At 43.3% G+C, this 15,957-nt stretch overlaps 1 long non-coding RNA gene across 1 annotated transcript in view; it reads left to right on the forward strand.

Moving 5' to 3' along the window:
* Positions 1-15,741, forward strand: part of LOC127483487 (uncharacterized) — a 30,409-nt gene extending 14,668 nt beyond the window's left edge. Inside the window, exon 3 of the long non-coding RNA XR_007909792.3 lies at positions 15,595-15,741. This is a non-coding gene — a long non-coding RNA (uncharacterized LOC127483487). The remainder of the gene's footprint in view (positions 1-15,594) is intronic.
* Positions 15,742-15,957: the final 216 nt, after the last annotated feature.

Here is a 15,957-nt window from a genome sequence, read left to right on the forward strand (position 1 = left end):
TGGCTCTTTGCCTATCTCCCCTCTGGAATCTTGGGGTCTTGGATGTGTTCAGGGCTGTGAGAGAAGGTCAGGTGGAACAGAGGTTTTATGGTCTCCTAATGTTCCCAGGACACCCCCTTGTTTCTTACTAAAGCCCAGATTTTCTTCAAGGAGTATCTAGAGCTTTCAGGGGTCATGCGATGCAGAGACCTAGCTGTGATTTTTCAGAAGACGCAGTTTCAAGAGTGTGTTTGCTTTTCCCTGTGCTTTGCTCCTGTGGCTAGTAATAAGCCTTCTCTTTGTCAGACAATAGATCACCCTCAGCTCCAGATTTGAGAATTGTAAAACTGTAACCAACCCACAACCCATTCAGCCAAAACAATGTCTTCCTACCAAGAAATCAAATGGGCAAGAGGAAGATAAAACTCCCCAGGAGAAAGAACTAAAGAGAGGTAAAGCATAGCTGGTTCATCAAATTCCTGAGCCTCTGCCTCTTGACATGAGAGTCTTTTCTTCCTCCATGCCACACGTGGTTGTCCGGTACTCTGTTTGTGAATGAAAACTTTAAATAAATTTTCCAAATGCAGCTACACAAACATTTTTAGTGTTAACGCTCCTTACTCTAACCCTGATTGACATTACTAAGCTATTTTAAGGCTAAAATAGCCAGAAGAAATGAGTGTGATTGGTGCTGCCTGGGTGGTGTTAGACTTTGCGTTACATGACTAATTCAGTTAACTTAATTTTCTGTTCTCAGTAAAATTGGCCTTCCACGCCAGGAAGATCTTGGATTAAAGGCAAAAATTAAAGGTAGCCTTTGAATTGTTGCCAAAGGAGATTTCATTAGCAGTGATTATACAAGTCTGACATTTATAAGATGACTTGAAATTGTCTAATTGCATTTCTATTACCTCACTTGATCCTTTAAAACAACATTTACTTTTGTCATTTTAAGAATGAATAATTTGAGACTCAGAATTTCAGGTGTTTTCCCTGAAACTTCACGGACAGTAAGTGGCCAATCAGGACCCAATGTCATACATTCTGGCCCCAGGTCTGGCATCTGCCATGCCTTTGGCTTTGGCAAGGCCATGAGAGGTATCCTCTGGAGAGTTCTGTAAGCTAAGAAAGAGCAAATACTAAATCTGTGAGAGATTATCAAAATCACTCTTCTTGGATAGGTGTTTGGTGCATGTGGTTAAGATGTTGCTTAGGCTGCCTGTATCCCATATTGGAGTCCCTGGGTTCAAGTCCCTGCTCCATTTTTGATTCTAGCTTTCTACTAATGTGGATCCTGAGAGGCAGAAAGTCAATGGCTCAAGTACTTGGGTCCTTGCTACCTACATGGGAGACCAAGATTGAGGTTTTTTTTTTTTTTTTTTTTTAATTTTTGACAGGCAGAGTAGACAGTGAGAGAGAGAGACAGAGAGAGAAAGGTCTTCCTTTGCCATTGGTTCACCCTCCAATGGCCGCCGCTGCAGCCGGCGCACCGCGCTGATCCGATGGCAGGAGCCAGGATCCAGGTGCTTTTCCTGGTCTCCCATGGGGTGCAGGGCCCAAGCACCTGGGCCATCCTCCACTGCACTCCCTGGCCATAGCAGAGAGCTGGCCTGGAAGAGGGGCAACCGGGACAGAATCCGGCGCCCCAACCGGGACTAGAACCCGGTGTGCCGGCGCCGCAAGGTGCAAGATTGAGTTTTGGGCTCCTGAATTAGGCCTAGCTAAGTCCTACCTATTGTGGGCATTTGTGGAATGAACCAACAGATGGAAGATCTCTAGCTATTTGTCTTTCTGCCTTTCCAATAAATTTTTTAAATGGAATAAAGAAATAAAATGTTGCTTATTTAAATATTTATTTATTTGAAAGGCAGAGTTACATAGATAGGGGTGGGGAGAGATCAATCTTCTATCCACTGGTTCACTCCCCAAGTGGCTGTAATGGTCAGGGCTGGGGGCCAGGCAGAATCTAGGAGCCAGGAGCTTCATCATCCAGGTTTCCTATGTGAGTGGTAGAGGCCCAAGTACTTGGGCCATCTTTTGCTGCTTTCCCATGCATTAGCAGGCAGCTGGATTGGAAACAGACTTGAATTGGCACTCATAGGTATGCCAGAGTCACAGGTGGCAGCTTAACCGGTGATGCCATGACATTGGCCCCAAGAAATAAAAATTTAAAACTAGAAAACTAGGGAGCAAACTGTTCTTTCATCCTGCTATCAGACAGGAAGGATTGAAATAAGATGGCCACCTCCAGTCTGTAAGGCAGGGTCTGTTAAGTCAGAGTCTGGTGGTGTCTGAGACGCACATGCTTCTCCTAGGCTCTAATCAGGCCTTCACAGACAGGTCAGTATCTGCTATGGCCAACTCCAGAGCAGCAGTCTCTAGAACCTTTCTTTTCTTTCAACATCAAGGATAACAACATGCAACATATAGCTTCTTTGAACATCACTTGTCTCTCAAGTACAAGATGAGTTTAATGATTTGGAGATGGGGGTAGGGGCAGAGCACATTTAATCATGCTAAAAAAATAGTCTGTACTTTAATTTACAAACCATATCCTTTTTATCATAATTTCCTTCTATCCTCAGTATTAGCAGCTGAAATCTTAGAATTAAATGAACAGCTCCCAAGGTGTCCATTAACCTTGCCAGTTGGAGGTAATTATTTCACTAGAGCTGTAACCCAAGCTGAAAATATTACATGTTTCAGCATAAAGTAGCTAGAAAAATCTGCTGAACATTTCATCTGATCTCTTCAAATTTGCTTGTGAGGATTGCAATGAAAAGGAAATGTAAGTCACATCCGAAAATTGCTCATCTTTGTTAAGCTATGCCAGTTTGAAGGTCTGAAAGAAGGATATTAATAATGTGTTTATTGAAGACAGATTAAAATAAAATCTTTTGTCTACCTTTGTGTTTTGATCACCCAGACATCAGCTGTAGGAATATTTCAAAATTAGTAATAACAGAGGCTGGATTAGCCTCTCTCCACCAGAAAGGCAACAGAGGCAGAAGCAAAACCCTCCACAGTTGGCCCATGGTCCTCAGAACTCAAGTAAGAACTGACAAAGCCTGCTGGCAACAACGCCAAAATAGAAAATAAAACCCAAATCATGTGGAAATGGAAGAAAGAAAAATGGGAGGATAAGAGGGAAAATAAAGGGGTGAGTGTTATAGTACAGCTGTTTTAAGGTGCTGCTTGGGACACCTGTATCCCTTATCAGAGAACCTGGGCTTGATTCCTGTTCTACTTCACAGTCCAGCTTCCTGCTAATGCATATCCTGGGAGGTGGCAGGTGATGGCTTAAGTAGTTGAGTCCCTGTCACCCACATGAGAACCCAGATGGAGTTTCTGATTCCTGGCTTGGGACTGGCCTGGTCCAGGCCTGGTCCAGGTTGTTGTGGGCATTTGGGGTGTGAACTAGTGGATAGAAGATTTCATTCACTCTCTCTCTCTCTCTCTCTCTCTCTCTCTCTGCATGTCTCTGACTTTGAAAAATAATAATAAATAAATATGAAAAAGAAGAAGAAGGGCCCCAAACTGTAAGCCTGTCAGTCACTGAGTGTGGAGGTTGCCTGCCTCAGCTGGAAGGGCCTGTACACATGCGAGTCTACACTTCTTGTCCTGTGGCCACCTGAAGTAGCCACTGTAGTGCACACCAGATGACCACACAGGCTGCTGAAAAGTCAGGGCTATTGCTGCCAGAGCCACACTTGGTCATAACCTTGAGCCAAAGCCACAGAAACCTGTCTGTGTGGGTCTCTAACTACGTCATATCCCTACATGGGGACAGCATGGTAAGCGTTAAAGGAAAGGCAAGCAGAACTGCTGAACAGGAGTTAGTATTGTGTTTTGCAATGAAGGACCACCCCCCACAACACACAAAAACACACATACACACACACAGAATGGAATACCCTGCAACTGACAAAAACAATGACATCTCTACTTCCTGACACAAAAAAACTGACTGTTGAGAGCATCAACCACGTCTGAAATAGCCCTGTTATTTAATTTGTTGTCAATAATATGAGCTATTTAACTATTTTTTTAAAAATTTTTTGCCAGGCAGAGTTAGACAGTGAGAGAGAGAGAGAGAAAGAAAGAGAGAGAGAGAGTTATAGACAGAGAGAGAGACAGAGAGAAAGGTCTTCCTTCCATTGGTTCACTCCCCTAATGGCCGCTATGGCCAGTGCTGCGCCGATCCGAAGTCAGGAGCAGGGTACTTCCTCCCGGTCTCCCATGTGGGTGCAGGGACCCAAGCATTTGGGCCATCCTCCGCTACCCTCCCGGGCCACAACAGAGAGCTGGACTGGAAGAGGAGCAACTGGGACTGGTACCCAGCGCCCCAACCGGGACTAGAACCTGGGGTGCTGGTGCTGCAGGCGGAGGAGGATTAGCCAAATGAGCCATGGCGCTGGCTGAGCTATTTAACTCTTTAGACTGCAAATATACATATAGTTTTCTCCAAACTCAGAGAAAAAGAAAATAAAGCGTGAGGTCTTTCTTCAGGTGTTACCCTCGCCTGTGTGATAATTCTGCCTGAATTCTATGGGACTGTGCAGTGTGCACTGCCTTATAAGCCCAACCCCTACAAATCAGCTGATCGTCAATATCCTACTCCTTCACCTTTTCTATTTCCTGCCAGTTTACAGAGCCCAGCCTTGCTCCATACACACCAGCAATGCTCCATCAGTGCTGGTCAGTTCAGTAACACAGCTCCTGTTTGTTCTTAACTGTGTTTGCTAGGCCATGGGAACATTTTATTTCTTGAGTTAAGACAACTAGAAAGACAAAATATGGTCTCGATGAGAAGTAATGGCCCATCAGTGAGAAGTTAAACCCATTTTGCATTCAGCATTGTGTGATTTACAAGCTCTATAAGGAATAATTGCTGCCTTTGGGGAATCTGCAGTGTGGATGGGAAAGCATGCAAGGGTAAACAGGGATCATAGCAAGCAGAAAAATGTAAACAACCCCCAGGCATCTGTCCTTGCTGAGGCATTGTCACCAGAGGAGAGATTGCCTAATGTTTCCCAGAGACCCCACACGGTGGCCCCCCACACCTTGGCAACTTCGGTGGGTCTGGCCTACAGCCCACAAACTTGGAAATTTAATTTTCCCACTTGTCTCTTAAAGACAGACTCACATCCACTAAGTTCAAAGACTGACACTGAAAGGCTGAACACCAATTTGTTAATTCATTTGAGAAATTATTGTTAGGGAACCAGAAGACTCCCACTGGCCAGTAGGTTTTCTGCCTGCTGAAAGACTTGTACAGCAAGCTCATGCAGGGTGAGAGGGCTGAGGAGGCAAGTGAGGCTGGAGCAATGGGAACTGACCCAAGTGCCCAGCTGGCACCTGGGTACCCAGCCACTGGGGCTGTCCAAGGCCTCACCCCATGGGGCTAGACTGCTCACTGAGTGGTGGGACTCATGCTGAAATGAACTAGTGAAGTAGGCCCTGTTCATTACAGGATCCAAAAGGAATAAGCAACCAGGATGCTGGTCTCAAGGGGATATAGCTGTTGGTAGAAAAATGGACATTGTTGATGCTAGATTTGTTTTGGTATTAGCTATGTTTCAAAAATTGAAATGCTCTTTAACTGATAAATGTTGTGTATAGCATGTTGTTTTAAAATATGGACACATTGGAGAGTGGCAAAATTGAGCTAATTAGCATGTATTAACCTCACATACTTGTCACTTAAAATCAGAAGCACTTAAAATCTAATCTCTTGGTGATTTTCCAGAATATAGCAAACTATTATGTTAATGAGTATAGTCATCATGTTATACAGTAAGGCTCTTGAACTTATTCTTTCTGTCTAAATGGAATCTTGTATCCTTTATTAACACCCGAGAGGCTGGCGCCGTGGCTCACTAGGCTAATCCTCCGCCTTGCGGCGCCGGCACACCGAGTTCTAGTCCCGGTCGGGGCGCCGGATTCTGTCCTGGTTGCCCCTCTTCCAGGCCGACTCTCTGCTGTGGCCAGGGAGTGCAGTGGAGGATGGCCCAAGTGCGTGGGCCCTGCACCCCATGGGAGACCAGGATAAGTACCTGGCTCCTACCATTGGTTCAGCGCGGTGCGCTGGCCACAGCGCACTGGCCGCGGTGGCCATTGGAGGGTGAACCAACGGCAAAGGAAGACCTTTCTCTCTGTCTCTCTCTCTCTCTCACTGTCCACTCTGCCTGTCAAAAAAAAAAAAAAAAAAAAAAAAAAAAAAACAAAACCAAAAAAACACAACTAGAAAGTATTAACACCCGAGAAATCATTTGTATAGCCTTCTTTTACAAAAGCTCTTTCAAATATTGGATGGAAACTAAACCTGATTTTGGCCAATTAGTATGAGAGTACCTCAAGAAGTTTGGAAAATGGGATTAAAAGATAGGTTTATTTTGGTGTAAAAAAATTTGAAACCCATACACATAGAGAGTTTCAAAAAGTTCATGAGAAATGTGTATTATGCCAGAGATTTTAAAAAATATTTTGAAACAAAATTTTATTCCATTTTCCATGAACTTTTTGAAGCACTCTCATGCTGCATCACTGATAAATACGCTCACGTGCTGATAACTTACTCTCGCCACTTCTGTTATTCATGTACTACTTGGAGAGGACTAGCCTATGCTTTGAAAAAATAAGTTTATTGTTTAAACTTTTCGCTTTAAAATTTCACAATTTTAAAAATTTTGCCACTTCCTGTCTAGACATTATATATGCACACATATACTATTTTTCTCAAAAACAGATATTAATATCACGAAGTGAGAGATTCATGATAATGGTAATGATAATGTGGGGAAAGAAGGGTATATTGTCATGCACAGTATGACTCATGGAAGCAGTATTTATAACTATATATCAAATGATAGGACATCCACACAATTTTTATACTCTTTACTCTTTTATTAACTTCCACAAATAAGAGGAAACATGATATTTCTCTTTTTGGGTCTGCCTTATTTCACTTAGCATAATGATCTCTTATTCCATCCATTTTGTTGCATATGTCAGAATTTCATTCCTTTTTTTTTTTGGCTGAGTAATATTCCATTGTGTAGACAATATTTCCTTTATCTGAAAGCTTATACTTGTAATTGACCTTAATCTCCAAGAAAGGTTAGAGGAGCTCCAAGTATAGCAATGCTGAGGATTCATCTTCATGAAAACTTTTTTGACACCCAGAAGAAAAAGTGAAATAAGTAAATAAAGGGATGTGGTAGGAGAGACATCTGAGTGATAAAGAAGTAGGCAGGGAAGCAGCCATGTGCAGAAGAAGTCAAGAGTATGGGGTGATCTCATCGTTACCCACTCTTATGATAACTAATGGGAGTCCCAGGAGAACTGCATTAATTCCTTCTCAGGCTTGCACCTAATCACCTTCCCAAAGGCCCCTCCTCCTCAAGGCACCACCACCTCTTGCATTACCAGAGCAAGAAGCAAGCTTCCAACACATGAATCTCTGAGCGACAAATCATATTCAAACGACAGCATCTGTGGACACCAAAATCTGAGGTGCTCAATTCTCTTGCATAGAATGTTCTAATATTTGCATACAACCTATGTATATCTCCCCATTTTCTTTAAATCATCTCTAGATTTCTTATAATATCTAATACCATGTGAATGCTGTGTAAGTAGTTGCTACACTGTTGTTCACAGAATAAAGACAAGGAAAGGCAGTCTGCACATGTTCAGCACAGATGCACCCATCATAGGACTAACTACATAGTACCAGATCTGTGGTTGGCTGACTTTGTAGATGGAGGCTGTCTGGGTATAATTGTACAGTGATGCTGTGAGTCCTGAGCTCAGGGCTTTGCAGCTTCCCTCTCCCCCTTTCTCCACGCTGTTGTCATCCTTGAAGAAAAGAAACCAAGTGCAGGGGAAGCTGATCTCAGCTGAGGACCCAAGTTTACAAACAAGCCCAACTGAAATCAGGAGCAAATCAGTGACTGTGTTTTTAGGCTGCTAAATTCTAGGGTGGTTGGTTATAGCTCTGGGGGTGTTTGTAACAGATTTCTCACCCCCTACGTGTCTGAAACAGGCTTTGTGAGTAACGGCCTGGGTGCTGCCACAAGCTGTGCTCCTCTCCCTCCTCACTGTGTTTTCAATGTCTTCTAAGGGCCACTGCTGTGGAGGGGGACCCTCATGGTCTCCCACTTGCATCCCTGCAACAGCCTTGCCAGCTGACTCAGCCCCTCCTCTCCAACATCCCTCCCCTGAGAGGCCTCTCTTCACCTGGTCAGGGGCAGAGCCATTCGCTGCCCAGATTCCCTTCCCAGCTGACCTTGTTCCCATGCATGTGGCTCTAGCTGCTTTCCCTTGAACTACGCACATTCTGGTTTCAAGAGATGTGGCCCTTACTGCACAGTAAATGCCCAACACACATTTGTTGGGTAAACGAATGACATCAAAGGCCCCCATCCACTACTCAGCTTCCCACTAAGCATCTTCCCTCTCTAATCACTGCCACACCCTAAACATGGTGGCCAAATAACAATAATGTTATGAAGGTGATGCTGAATTTTGCTAGTTAATTGCTTAAGTACATATGGTTTATTAGAAGGAAATCTACCCTTCCTCTCTTAGGATTCTCTCCCTGGGAGATTTGATCCAAACAGGGTTGTGCCTGTGATATTCCAAGTAGAATGACGTCTGTGAGACCATTGGCCATGACAGTGGCCTTTCACTACCAGCAGGTCAAAAATGAGTATTGTTCCTGAGTCACAGTCTCACGTGTGTCTTCTGTGAGCATGGCCCTGTTGGCCCATGTTCTTGAGAGAGCAATGGAGAACACCAGAGGGCACTGAGTCAGCCTTGGGTAGTTCACGTGCACACATGTGGTTGTTGTTCTTTGAAACAGAACTGCTGAGCCCAGGGCAGAGTACAATGACATCTACTACCTCCTGGGTGCTAGCATACAGTACACACACCAATCCTGTCAATGGCCACGAGACCCTTGTCTGAAGCCAGGCCCATCATCCAGTTCTAAAATATATGGTGCTGGAGCAGGTCTTTGGTCTAACAATTTAAGACACTTGTTAAGATGTCACATGTCAGCTCAGAGAACTGGGTTAGAGCAATTCCAACTTCTTACTGATGTGCATCCTGGAGGCAACAGGTGATAGCTCAAGTAGCTAGGTCCCTGCTATCCAAGTGGGAGACCCTGATTGAATTCCTAGCTCTTAGCTTCAGCATCAGTTCAGTCATGGTCTTCATGCTATGCTTTTTCCTTCACATTCACATCTATGGTAAAGTTTAACTTACAAATTAAGGAAAGTAATTAATAATAATAATAAAATGGAATAATTATAATAGTATGCTATAGTAAAAACATATTTAAAACTCATGAATTGATTATTTCTGGAGTTTTCCATTTACTATTTTTTTAAAAGATTCATTTTATTTATTTGAAAGACAGAATTACAGAGAGAGAGACAGAGGTCTTCCATCCACTGGTTCACTCCCTAACTGGCTGCAACAGCTAGAACTGCGCCGATCCAAAGCCAGGAGCCAGGAGCTTCTTCCAGGTCTCCCACGCAGGAGCAGGAGCCCAAGGACTTGGACCATCTTCTACTGTTTTCCCAGGCAGAGAGCTGGATCAGAATAGGAGCAGCCGGGACTAGAACTGGCGCCCATATGGGATGCTGGCACTTCAGGCCAGGGCTTTAACCTGCTGCATCACAGCGACGGCACCTTTTCCATTTGCTATTTTGGGAACATGGTTGACCCTAGGTAACTAAAATGGTACAAAGCCAAACAGTGAATACATACTCTTTATACAAGAGTAGCCAAAGTAATTGTGAAAAATAAAACTAAATCAAAAGTGTATATTGTAGCAGTTGGGGTGGTGGGAGGAGCAGCAGCAGCCAGGCAGCCCAGCTTCACCAAGGCTCTCGCTGCGCCATAACCCGCTGGCACCCAGCATGTTCCCTCCCCACCACCAAGATGCCCTAGAGGAAGGGTAGCTCTGCAGAGCGGGTGGTGAAGGAGGAGTTCAAGAGGAGGTCTTAAAGCTGGCTCTCGCAAAAGTGGGAGTGAAGCCCAAGAAGGCCGACGGGAAGAGTTATCAGACAAAAAACTGCAAGCAAAGAGGAAAAGGGAAGCAAAGGGGAAAACAGGCCAAGGTGGCTAAACAAGAACCTAAAGATTTGCCTGCAAAAATGGAGAAACTAAAAATGAGAGAGAGAGAGAGAGAGAGAGAGAGAGAGAGAGAGAGAGAAAGAGAGTCTTCCATCTGGTGGTTCACACTCCAAATGGCTGCAGCAGCTGGAGCTGGGCTGGACTGAAGCCAGGAGCTTCTTCCAGGTCTCTCACATGGGAGACCCCAGTACTTGGATCATCTTCTGATGCTTTCCCAGACATGTTGGCAGGGAGCTGGGTCAGAAGTAGAGCAGCCAGTTCTCAAATCCATGTCCATGTGGGATGCCGGTATTGCAGGCAGAGGCTTAATCTGCTATGCCACAATGCCAGCCCCTGTGATCATAATTTATCTGAACTTTGCAACATTTTCCTTCTTAGTTCTAACCACATCAAATACATGATACTAAGATCACATTACAAATGCAGTTCTAATTACAAAAGAATTGACCTAGTACATGCTATCAAATTATTGTTGATTCTCCATATTCTCAGTAGTGTTTATGGTAAGATTGCTGTAAATACCTAACAACTGCACCTTCAAGATTAGGTTCACGTCAGCCTCTGATCCCATTCTCATCAGCTAACCAGTATGTAGCTTTTTTTGTGTGTTTCTGTTTATAGACATGTTACTTAGTGTTGTTGACTCATTAATGTTATGACTCATTAATGTTATACTCATGATGAACAGCACATCCTGAACATATGTGCCCAGCACATGTATTTTCTCCATAAGGCGCTTTGCAGCAATAGACGTCACTGGGACATGATGCCTAGAGGCCCAAAGTAAAATCACTGACAAGAACCGAAAGAGGACAGAATGACCTCGGCTGGGAATATATGTGTGCAGCAGCTCACATTTGTCACTGCTGGGTGTCCATGCATGAACATGGAAAGTGCCACAAGTATTGATTTGGGGGTTTTGAAAAATTTTGGCAATAGGCAAATCCATCAACATAGGATTTAGAAATAATGAGGATTGTAATTTTAAGATGTGGTATTTGGATACAAGTAAAATCTACATTGTGTTTTAAATGCTTAAGATTTTAAAGATCATAGCAATGACAAAAATCAAGCGTTTGCTCACTATTTTCCCCTTGATCTGCCATGCCCAGCCTCTGATGAAGCAGACGAGAAAGAAGCCACATCTGATTAATATCATACACCATGTCTTATCAGTGGTCCCTGTCTCCCTTCTTGTACAACCCAGAGGAATATTTTTATCAACTATTTTGTAAATGCAAGCTTAGTAGCTCTAGAAACATTTTTAAAATGGAGAGAAGCCCACCTCATCTTGAATTTTTAAAAGGTGAAAGCATTTGCTGGTTGTTATTTTTTGGTACAACTAGAAAATAGTGGCATATTGAATTATGGGAGGCTTTGACTCTCTTTGGTTTCAGTTTAACATTCCATAGGTTAGGAGAGGTTATATCTTACAATACAAGGCATACTAAATGGCAATTTGGAGTCTCAATTGTTCATTTAATCTGCTTTGAGGGGCCTGCACTGTGGCACAGCAGGTTAACGCCCTGGTCTGATGTGCCGGCATCCCATATTGGGCATCAGCTTGAGACCCAGCTGCTCCACTTCCGATCCAGCTCTCTGCTGTGGGAAAGCAAGTCCTTGGGCCCCTGCATTGGTGTGAGAGACCTGGAAGAAGCTTTTGGCTCCTGGCTTTGGATCAGCCCAGCTTCAGCTCTTGTGGACAATTGGGGAGTGAACCTGCAGATGAAGACCTCTCTCTCCCTACCTCTCCTCTCTCTGTGTAACTCTGACTTTCAAATAAATAAATACATACATATTTTTTTAAAAAAAATCTGTTTTGAAAATTTTGAATTACTTCTCCCATGTTGTTTAGTAGAATTGTTTCCTACAGAAACCGGTGCCCATATGGGATGCCGGTGCTTCAGGCCAGGGTATTAACCCGCTGTGCGACAGCGCCAGCCAGCCCTACAACACTCTACTTTTGGTAATGAGTAAGGAAGGACAGAAAGAAAAAGAGATTCTAGTTGCCCTATCTTTCCCATTCCTGCTAGGTCATTTTCAGTATAAGTGATTGGCCAACTTACGAAGTTATTACATAAGTAAGGAAGACTATGAGAGAATCTCTTAGTTATTCATGTTTTCTAGAATGCCGTTGCCCTCTTTATGATTTCAACAATAGTCAAGGCTTCCCATGGCTATCAGAACCCTAGCTTATGCATAAACACAGCATGCTTGCCTTGTACTGCTTTCAGTCTCCCAAACATCCAGGATCCATCCGAATTCTGTGCTTGCAGATGCAGAAATGCTACGTATGAACGGGATGGCAAGGAGTGGAAGTGGCCATGTACTTATACACGTGCTCTGTTATCCCACCAACTTCACTTGCAAATATCAGTTGAAAGACAAATTGATTAAGAATATTTGCATGGTGGTTGACAGCAGAGCATTAAACAAAGCACAGAGATCTTCTGAACACAGGCCCAGAGCAACAGCACAGTTTGCATACCCATGAAACCAGCCCTGGTATCAAGGCATAGATGCTCTCATTAGGTCATGTTTGTGCTCTGCATCAGAAGTACATTGACTGTGAAGCATGTAAACATTGAGCCCCCAGAGACTCTCATCTGCCCAGGAGCTCACCTATTGGAAGAGGGTGAAAGCCATAGAATCTTCTGGATGGGAAGGAAATTAAGATTGCAATAGGAAGTATCTCTCGATAAATTACTGAGAAATATTCTAAAGAGATCTCAGAAGAAAACAGACCTGAATTTTCTACATTCCAGTAATTTGTTTTGAATTTGTTATACATTCTAAAACAATTACTTTCATATTTAATTCTGTAATTGTTTTTTGGAAGAGATGTTCCAAATGATACTAGCTTCAGGCTCCAGAATATCATGGCTGTGCTGAATTCAGGAGGGAAAATAGAACTGCTAATATGGTTGTTCTCATCATACTAATCAAAGAACCCAAACCACAGGAGCCTGTGCTTCATTAACTTTACACCTGTCACATTTGCCTTCCAAACACAAGACAACATCTGAATCCCATTCCATGGAATCCCTATTTTTCTTCACCATCATGCCAGTGTTCCATTCCCTCCAAGGTCCACATGCTGTGTCACAGTTTATCTCAATAACATACATTATCTTTGTAAGATTATTCTTGAATGCTGTAGGGAATTATTTTTCAGGGCGAAGGGCCTTCAAATTGCTTATCTTTAGAATAAACAATTTTTTTTGCTAGAACAACCTAAGAAATTCAATAAATTTGGGGCCAGTGTTGTGGCATAGTGGGTTAAGCTGCCACCTGAAATGCTAGTATCCCATATTATATCACTGGTTTGAGTCCTGGCTACTCTGCCTTTGATACAGTTCCCTGCTAATGCACCGGGAGAAGCAGCAGAAGATGGAGCATGTACTTGGGCCTCTGCCAACCATGTGGGAGACTTGGATAGAGTTCCTAGCTTCTGGCCAAACCCTGACTGTCACAGCCATTTAGGGAATGAACCAGTTAATGGAAGATAATATCTCTCCTTCTCTCTGCTCTCTCTTTCTCTGTCATTCTGCATTTCAAATAAATGAAAGAAATTCAATAAATCCTTGAAAACTGACATGAGATGTTGAAAGCAAAAAACAAGAACTTCACTAGGTAAATAATGACTTTCACTGAGCAATGAATCAGTGGACTCATTTTGGACCTACTGAACTTAACAAGACCTACATGAGGCTGTTAATGAGAAATGGTCAGGAATGGAGGGTTGACTACCTAGAGGACAGGGGTAGGGTAAATGTGCTGAATGTCAAGAGCAACTCAGAAATCTTTTGTGTCAAATATCAAGAGCACAGGTAGATGCCAGTTTTGGCAAAAGTTCCAGGCAACAGGCTTGGCCATCAGGGCCCAGGCAAGCTAGGCAGCATTGTGACCCAGCCAGGGAATAAAGCCACGCTTAGAAGGGCACCAGCATGGAAGCAAGCAGAACATGAGCAGGTGAGGAATCCTCCAGTCTGGGTGAATTTTGGCTAACAGAGAAGGAGAGGAAGACACAGCTGTGACTAAGGGCAAGGTGACTATCCAAAATCAATCCCTGGGGAGGTAGGCTGGGGTGTGGTGGTGGGGCTTGTCCTCAGAAATATTGCAGATTTAATGAACCCACTGTGCTCCCAGTTTGCTTTATACAAGTTCCAATGGTTGGGGCAGGGATGACTCAAAAACTAGAATGATTGGGACTCTAGGGGGGCACCTGTGGCTCCATTGGAGAACATGTGGAGCATGGTGGCTAGAGAGTGAATGTGAATGTTAACAGAACCACATGGAAATCATCAATAGGGTAATGTTTCTATAGGCAGAAACCCTACAGACTGATAAGTATTCTCACTGTCAAGAAGGAAAGTTAACTAATGCCCTCTTCCAATGTGGTCAGAGTGTATGAGGGAGATGGACAACTTTTTTAGAGGATGGAGACAGAGCCATGGAAAACAAGGTAGTGGAGAACCACTCTAGAGAACAGAACCTAGCCCAATCAAGGAGCACCCCTTTACCTCCAGTGTGGAGGGACTGGCATTGTTAAAGTAGGCAGATATCAAGTTTCCTGTGGATTGATGACTGCTCAGTTTTCCTTATTCTTCCTTTTTTCAAATGGAGGTGTTTGTTGTAGTCACCTTCTTTGCTCCATCATGTTGTATTGGGTATGTGAAAGGAAGATTATATCTCTATAAATCTATATTGGTATCTATGCTATGTCTGTATATCTATATCTGTATTATCTGTGTCTATATCTATCCATCTATCTATCTATGTGGACTTGTGAGAATCCAACTTGGTGTCAGATGTTGTAACTTTGCAAGACTTTGTTAGTGAGTGAAATTTGGGAGTATATGTGAATAATTGGGGCCAATAGAGCAGACTGTGTACATCAAATTATTGGTTCCAATTCCTTACTCTCTGGTAGCAGCCTTACATATCCTCATGCTAGCCATTTACTCTGGCCTCTGAGTGAAAGGTCCAGTCCCCTGCACCTTCACTTTGGATTTTGCCATGTTGTTTACTTTGGCCACTGAGATGTTAGTTGAAAAAATGTAAGCAGAAATTTGAAACATGCCTGTATGGATGGACTTTGACTCTTGTGCTTGAGTGAATAGCATTCCCAAAGCAGGTTCTAAAGCTGAACCTTTAGGCTGGGCCCAAGAGTGAAACACAAGGAGAGATCATAAGCCCCAGGTATCTGCTGATGTAAGAGGTATGAAACATAATGGAGCAGATCTGAAACCACTAGAGCTTGGAGTTCAAAACCAAGAGTGCTGAGCTGCTAGCCCACCCTATGCAGATCCATTGACCTTTGACTTAGGGAATAAATATGTGTTGTTTTAAGCCTCTAAGTTTGGGCTTAAAACTTAGAGAAAATTGTTATGAGAAGAGATGAATTATGCAGGAGATTGTATCAAAATTGAGATTTTTAAAATAAAAGACTAATTTCTTTGATTTCAGCTTGAGTTAACACAAAGCTATAACACCTTCAAACTATGGACTGGAAGCTGTTACAAGAATCTGGAATTTCCATGTTTTGCAATTACTCAGCAAAAGAAGATGTACAGCAGTCTTACTACAACCTGTTTCAGATCTGTTATACCTCAGGTAAGCAGCTCCTTGCATGTTCTCCTGGCCCCCCCGAGGCATCTCTTCCTAGCACAACAACCAGATGGTATTGGTACAGAGACCAGGAATGGCAACCTAGAAAGTTACTGAGAACAAAACATGTGAAGCATCTGACACTTGAAATATGGGGGCCACCAGCTCTGGGGCCTGAGAAGAACTCTGGCAGCCATACTGACCTTTGTGTATAGCCACACA

The sequence above is a fragment of the Oryctolagus cuniculus genome, chromosome 13 (genome assembly GCF_051225735.1).
Source record: "Oryctolagus cuniculus isolate XC-2025 breed Fujian yellow rabbit chromosome 13, ASM5122573v1, whole genome shotgun sequence".
Classification (NCBI taxonomy): domain Eukaryota; kingdom Metazoa; phylum Chordata; class Mammalia; order Lagomorpha; family Leporidae; genus Oryctolagus; species Oryctolagus cuniculus.